Source organism: Pinus tabuliformis, chromosome 8, assembly GCF_031772625.1.
Source record: "Pinus tabuliformis cultivar Carrire ecotype Pingquan chromosome 8, CPIR1, whole genome shotgun sequence".
NCBI lineage: Eukaryota > Viridiplantae > Streptophyta > Pinopsida > Pinales > Pinaceae > Pinus > Pinus tabuliformis.
In genome coordinates this window covers 1,429,180,652-1,429,188,816 of record NC_142294.1, presented here as the reverse complement: position 1 = coordinate 1,429,188,816, position 8,165 = coordinate 1,429,180,652, and the positions used below count along the sequence as shown (strand labels likewise).

The 8,165-nt window shown below is 35.7% G+C and overlaps 1 pseudogene; it reads left to right on the top strand.

The window, feature by feature from the left end:
- The first annotated feature begins 234 nt into the window (after positions 1 to 234).
- Positions 235 to 978, top strand: LOC149241020 (pathogenesis-related protein PR-1 pseudogene; annotated as a pseudogene).
- The last annotated feature ends 7,187 nt before the right edge of the window (positions 979 to 8,165 follow it).

The following is an 8,165-nucleotide window of genomic DNA, read 5'->3' as shown; positions in this document are numbered from 1 at the left end:
ACAACCATAGACAGTGACCCAGAAGCAAACCAGGTCAACCTCTAAAGACATGTACTGCACGTTCAGTTTATGCTTTTGATTTAGTCCTTCGAATTCTTCAGAAACGTGTTATGATATACTTATCAACAGAAATTGTTAAATATAGATGGAGTTATCTTCTACATGTTCATGATATAATTATCAACAGAAATGGTTAAATATAGATGGAGTTATGTTCTACATGTTCGAACGTCGATGGGAAATTCATGGGCCCCTTCATTCGTTGGGAAGCCACTAACATCCCAAACGTTAAATTGTTCCAATAAGATTATAAACGTACTAGCGTACCTTGAGATTTTCAGTGCATCTTGTTCGATTTCGGTTCTGCAGACTGACTTTATGAAACGCACAATGTTAAAAGCAGTCTGCTCAGAGATTGTTCTCTGTATAAGCCTACTTTACTTGCTGCTGCTCCGTTATGCTGTGAATGCAGCGGGTTATCCGGCAGCACCAGGACATCCAGCGCCTGACCGTTTCAATAGAACAACGGTCATATTCCATAAGGGGTTATCTGTGTATAACAACAGTAAAGCTCAAGAGTTTTTGGACCTACAGAACCAGGCAAGGGCTCAGCTCGGAGAGCCCCCACTGGTATGGGACGAGAGGGTTGCCGGATATGCACGGTGGTACGCAGAACGGAGGCGGAGTGATTGTGCATTAAGGCACTCGTTCGGTCCGTACGGGGAGAACATATTCTGGGGAAGTGGCAGGAATTGGCAGCCCCATGATGCTGTTGTTGCGTGGGTTAGTTAGAAGAAGTACTACGATTATGGAAAGAACTCGTGCATCGGAGATGAGATGTGTGGCCACTACACGCAGATCGTGTGGAAGAATACAAGAAGTGTTGGCTGTGCAAGGGTTGTTTGTTACAACGGTCAGGTTTTCATGACGTGCAATTACTTTCCACCAGGAAATTACCTCGGGCAGAAGCCGTATTAGGCGGTCTGGCCCTCCTGCTTATTGTTGAATAACCCGCAGTTACAGTACTGTATTCTCTACCATTGCCGGCCTGTCTGATGCAGTTCTGCCCGAAGGTGTGAATTGAAGATAAATCAATGAATCTATTTTCACGACATCATAAGCTCTGTTGATTTACGAGAAAATCTGAATTGATTTAAATTCAGATATTATGAATTTTGCGAAGTGTGTAATAATAAACGTAGAGAAACATCTGTGTTGTAGGTTTTGCCACCTTCGGATATAGGAGCCCTTTTGAAAGTAAGGCTTCGAAAGAGGACACGCGCTGTAAAATTGTGACATGTGCTCGAAGGAAGGAAAGCCATTAAAATTTCCGACAGAAACCATTGTGGGTTGGTGTGGACTGTGGAGGCGTGAAACTGCACGATGGGGTTGGTACTGAGTAACAAGGGGTCGAGGAAACCCGACGTCATAGTAACTTAACTCGAATTCTTTCCCTTCCACCACCCCACATACATATATTTTGTATTTTAATCATGCGTTTAAGTTCATTTAAATTTTATCCGGAATAATCTTTGCAGGATGCCACTGTGAATTCCGATAACATGAGCATCAACGGAAGAAAAAGAACAACGCATGAAACGAAGTAATAAACTGTCCTAAATTCTAACTTGCAAAATTGTTTAACAAGTAACTTCAATACATAATTAGTCGGCTTACATTTACACATTCGAAATGTGCTATTAAAATGCAATCAACATAGATGTTAACTTCTTTGCACATTTTGCAAATCTCAAATGCCCCCATTCAAATTGAAAAAAATGTATTGTTGTATTTACACTGGTGCATTGCATTTAAATTCTAAAACAGTTGGAATTTTGGGTATTGTATTATTGGTTGGTTTTAAAAAATGTTGTAATCAAAATGTTGTTGTATAGATAAAGTTTATGCGACTATTAAAATATTGTAATTCGTAATTGTTATGGAAGGGGAAATAAAAACCTAGGGGAAATAAAAGCATAGTAAGTGTTTTGTGCTTTACAATTAAAATTTGCAAAGATGGTAAATGATACAAAGTCAACGTTACAACTTAGATAGATTTTTTCTTTTTCTTTAAGAGTAATGCAATGATGGCTACTAAAAGGGTTTTTTGGATTAAAATTTCAGAAGTTGCAGCGAAGAAAATCAATGGAATTGCAGCAATAAGAACTAATTGTACATTAAAAGAATTTTATATACTAATTACTAGTTAATGTTATCTAGTAATACTAAGCTAAGGAAGGCCCACTACTTTAACTAGATACTTAGATAGACCATGACCAAATTAACATTGAGCAATTGGAGCAAAAAAGATTTATTACAAAGAATAGAAAAATTACACAACAATTCAAGAGTAAATTCTTCCTTCTCTTCCTCTCTACCTATGTTGCAAAGGAAGCTAGGTATTATACAAAAGGGCTTTCCATCTAAACCAAGTGAAAGATCGGATGACCAACTCAAGAAATCAGACAACTCATCTTGCTAAAATAGTTTGTTTAGAAATTCGTATGAATTAAACAAAATCTGACATTGGCAACTAAGTTGTCCTTCTTGATTGGTCATCAAATTTCCTTTGTCACATTTGATTATGAGAAATTCATGTTCAGCATACAACTGAAGTATTGATTGACAACCTGGCATAGTATGCCAAAGTTGCAACAATGAAAGTTGTAGCAATGCAAAGTCTAGGGACTTTGTCCACAACATGGCATTAATGAGTTGCACCAGCTTCATTGGTCGTGGGAAAATTGCAATATTCTTTTCTATAAGTGGCTATACCAAAGTTGTAGCAACCCAAAGGAGCTGCAATAATGGCATGGATGAGAATTGTAACACTTTCTTGTCTTGGTCTGAGGATTTGCACATCTGTGTGTTGGCTAGCATCGCCTGTTATGAGGTCAACTTGTGTTGCTTCGACATGAAGGAGTTGCGACCACCGACTTTTGCTCTTACCTCATAGTGCTAGTATGAATGATGGCAATTTCACAACATGATGGACAAAATAAATGTAAAAATGGCGAGAAAGAGATTATTCATACCTACACCACAAGTAGTAATAAAGGGTGCAACAAGCATAAGGAAATAATGAAAAGTGGAAGAATGACATCAAAAAGGTTATGGGTGGGTGTTGAAAATGTGCCAATTTGAGCACCCATCAAGTATTATTATATTTGGTTGATTGTAGTTGATTATAATTGATTATAGTTGATATTGTTTCACTATCTTAAAATATGTTTGAGTGTGTCAAACAGTGACTATTGTCAACTAAATATTATTATGCTTGATTATGATTGAATATAGTAGACAGTGTTGATAATGTTGATGATTGTTGACTATGGTTGACTATTAATGATTTTGTTTGACTATGGCTAATTATTGTTAACAATAGTTCTTATTGGTTCATTATTCTTGATTATAGAGAGTATGGTTATCTATGGTTGACCATGGTTGCTTATAACTGAATATGGTTGATAATGATTTTTGTGGTGACTATGGTTGAAATTTTTACCATGGAGACAAATTGTATTGCATTAAGGTCTATTTCCATGAGATACAATAGAATATTAAAAAAATTAGAACAATGCAACATAGTGCATAGTACATCTAAAACACCCTTGGTTATGAAATCCAATTTGTATTAGAGATGGTGTGTACCACTGCATATTGTGTATCAGACCTAAAATTTTACTCTGGCAAAAACATACAACTTGATTGTATAATAGACATTACAATATTTTGTTCATTGTAGTTTATTAAAATTGATTATGGTTGATAATATTTGACTATGGAAAATATGTTTGAGTGTGTCAATGATTAACTACTATTATGTAAAAGTGACTACATGCTCCCCTTAACACCTTGGAATGATATGCAAAAACCACCTTGTTTGGAGTATATCAAAATGAGAAAAGATAATGCACCTATTTTTTATGTGTTCTTTTCAAATTTATTTTTCCTCTATATAGTGTACTTTAATAACAATTGATACGATGTGATAAAGTGTTTGTTAGTTTGAAATAAACTTTGAATGAGTGAGATCCACCGCAAGGAAAGGAAACTTTTATGTGATGAAAGATACGGAAAAAAAAAACTCCTTCATCATGAGGATGGGAAAAATTCTAAAATGGTATTGTGTAAAGTGATTTTAATAATGAAAAGGAACCATAATGTTTTAAATTATAATAGTAGAAACTTTTTTATTTAACAATCACCAAAATTTGTGTAATTTTTTGTGAAATTATGTGTATTATATATCACAAATTTTCAAAGAATATAAGAGGAATTGTCAATGATCCAGTAGGATCCCTAATACTCCAAAAATCAAAGTCCTTGGATTGCAGTGAAACTAGTACCAAAGGAAAGGGCGCATCACAAGCTTTCCAACGGTGTAAATGGCACCTTAATCCGAGCTCATATGCGAAAATTATGCACAATCAAAGTTTTTCTCAAAGTTGGCAAAAAGATATAATTTAGCTGCCGCTAGATAAATTTGGGTCAGTGGCAAATTGGTGGCCCTACCAAATCATTGACCAAATTTGACAATGCTTGGATAATTTTTAGGAGGTGTTAGTGATGGTTAAAGTTAGAGAAATGACCCAAATTGGTAGCATAGCACAAAATTTTGTGGCGTTGACATGGACCAACTGCTAGTCACCATGTGGCCCAATCATGGAGTGCCAAGTGGCACCCCACAGTTAGCCACTTGTGCCCAACCAACCACAACTAGTGGAAAACCAAACTTGGTTAACGTTTGGAGGGTTAACGATTCTAATAACAAAAATTATATATATTATAGAATAAACAGTTTGGCGGTTGGTTTAATCAAACATATCACTCGACAATTTAAATATATATGTTACGGGAATCATTTTAATATTAAACAATAACCAACATTTTAAATGGATACAGATTGACATGAACAGTTGGCAGTCCTGCCAACTAACCTCAAACAATACAACCTAACCAAAAGTGTTTTATTCGGTGGTCTAATAAATTAAAACTACATATATGTCATATTTGGAACAATCCCACCAATGTGAACTGACAGTGATATAAGATGATACATAAAAAAAATGAGCGTGGGTCTACGGGTTTGAACCAATGACCACGTAGAACAAAATGTTTTAACAAATATCTATGATCCAGTCTTCTAGTGGGTTGGCCTATTTAAACTCTGCTGGAAAAATAATATCTTAACCTATGTCATTGGAACCAGGGTTGCAAAGGGGGGCAACTGGTAGAGGTCAGAACCAGGAGGATAATGGTGGAATAGTGCGCACTAAAAAAAAGAAGTTTGGGTTCCAGGAGGAGGAATATTCTTGAGAATTTTCTTATGAAAAATATGGATGGAATAAAATATTCCAGAAGGGGCTAGAGTTGCAGTTGAAAAAATATAATCAAATTTACTCATTTTGCTCAAATTTTTGCAAATATGGAAATGGTGTAGTCTATTCTTTCATTTTTGCAACGAATATCAGGGGTCGTAGCAGAGGCCCACACTCTTCATAAATTGTTGGGTAAAAAAGTTTGAGGCAACAATGCACCACTTGAAAGTGGGTCATTTTTACAGTCAAAATTGTAAGTAGGACAAGACGAACCTACTCGTGTTGTGGTTACGAAGATTTAAGTTGTCAAATTGCAATTCAATCCATATGGAGGTATAATGATATACTTTGTCATGTACTTTCCTTTATTTTTGATGAGACGAATGAAGCAGCCTTCCCACTATTGAAGGAGGTCCCGAAGACATAGTCCACACTAGACAAACTATGTTATCAAACTTTTGTATGAATTGTCTTTATGGTATCCTTTATTTTTCTTCTTCTTTAAGTGTTCTCACATATGCATTTTACATGCCCTTTTATGAAATTTTTCTAACATTGATTGAAGAACATATCTTGGATAATGTTGGTACTAGAGGCATATTGGATCATGTTTGGTATCAGAGTAGTATTTTCATTGATGTGAATTACGAGTGTGAATGATAACTAGAGCCAAGCTTTAAAAGGGTAAAGGAAAACTCAAGTCTTTTGACCTAGAGATTGGGCATGCAACTGGAAGAAGGAAAAGGGGAGATGATGATGCTTGTATTAAGGAAGAGAAAGTTGTGGGTAAAGCTTTCTTCAACATTCAAAATAAGGTAGAAAAAATATTTTTAGATTATGAGAGGAAATTGATAAAGAAGGAAAATAAGAAGGAGGATAAACCAGAGGACAATTATTTGGTAATTCAAGGAAATGGAGGAGAACCTCTTGAACCTCCATCTCCATATTCTAGTGAATGTTCTACTTATTCATATTCTTCTCATCATTTTACTAATCATCCTAGAAAAGCTTCTGGAAATCAATTTTCTGAGTTGTATGTAAACTTTGATTTAACCATGTTTAATAAAGAATCTTATGCGGAAATGCTAAATAATTAGATTAGATAGATTGAACTATAATGTAGAATATAATATATAGTAAGAGATGAGGTCAAGATCCAATTAGCATATCTTTTGATTGGGAGGCACTGCTCTCATATGGTGGGAGAGAAAAATTCAAAAAAGTAGCAAGCATGTGGGTTAACTCTTTTCTTCTTGGTCCGAATTTGTTTCTACTTTAAAAGGAAAATTTTATCCATTGCAATATTGACAGAAAGCCACAATAGAATGGAAACGTTTGTGACAAGGAAAAGGTCAAGATGCTCAACATTTCACAAATGAATTTAGGAAGCAAGTATTAGTGTTGGGAATTCATTTAGATTCACCTAATACTTTGATGAAATATATTGGATCTTTATATAATTGTCTTCGATGTTTATTATTATTGCATGAACCCAATACTCGTTATGCAACCAGTGTGAAATTCGTTCACTTTGAAAGTAGAGGAAAGTATGAACAAGGCAACCATGCAAAGAAGACAATGACAAGAAGGAAAAGGGAAGAAAATCCCTCTTGAAATCATTGTGAGAAATAAGGACATGATGAGGAGCATTGCTGGGAACTTCATCCAAAATTTAAGGCAAAGGGGAATGGTATAAAATGGAAGCAGAAAATTGTTGCTATGGTACAGCATGACCTAAATTTTGATTGAAGTAAAGAGATGAAGATCACAGTTGTTGTGATTGCAAGTGATAGATCGATTCAATTGGGTCCTGATTCTGGTGATGAAACAAAGATTGCAATGATTGTTGTACGAAAGATGAGAAGAGAATCAAAGAACGCATGGCTCCAAGAACTTGAGGAGACCAACCAGAGAATTCAAGTAGAGAAGGTCAAAATAAGAGGAATTTTACAAGAAGAAGAAGAGGATAAGTGGAGATCGCAACTTAAGTTATGAGCCAAGGAAGAGGCCTTGGAAAATTTGAAGCACAGTGAGGGACTAGTGAAGCCATCATCACCCACTTCAGAATCTGCAACTGAGGTAAACATTGTCAATGATTCTTTAGTTTCATGTTCTCAGTATGATGGTGATTTTGCTACATTTGAAAATAACAATACAAACATTAGTTCATGTTTAATGAAGAACATGGGATATGAAGGAAAGTTCATAGGTTTTAATGTCCAAGGAATTTTGAATCCTATCCAAGTGGTGGAACTACCTTGACATGTAGGACTAGGCTATGTAAAAAAGGATATGGGACATTCTCCAAGATCATCAATGAAAGACACTCCAAACACATGGAGATGGGATATTCTTCAAGTGACAAGCCCGAGATAGCACAAGATGTTGAAAGCACATCACAGCATTCCAGTGACAGTGAGAATTTCGAAGGAAGAGCTAAGGAAAGATCTCCTCGCTAGGCGATCACTAAGGACATCCATTTTCGAAAGAACGTAAAGAAGGATTGGAGGATAAAAATACATTTCAACCATTGCTACAAGGGTGGACATCAGAGATCCACTTGTTGGTAGCTCCATCGAAAGCTACATCGAAATAAGGACAGGGAGCATATGAAATCATCTATAAAGGAACCAACCAATGAAGCAGTACAAAAAGGAAGCCAACTATAGGAGGAAATCCCATTATCCCGTTTAGGTCAGAGATGGTTATCCTTTTTAAGTAGTTTAACATGGCCACCATTGTAAATCACATGTTGCGAATTTTTTTGTAAATTTGATGTGTATAGCATCACTTGTGTATGCAACATGGTAATATTTTTCCTTTTAGTTGGATAGCATGGGTGAT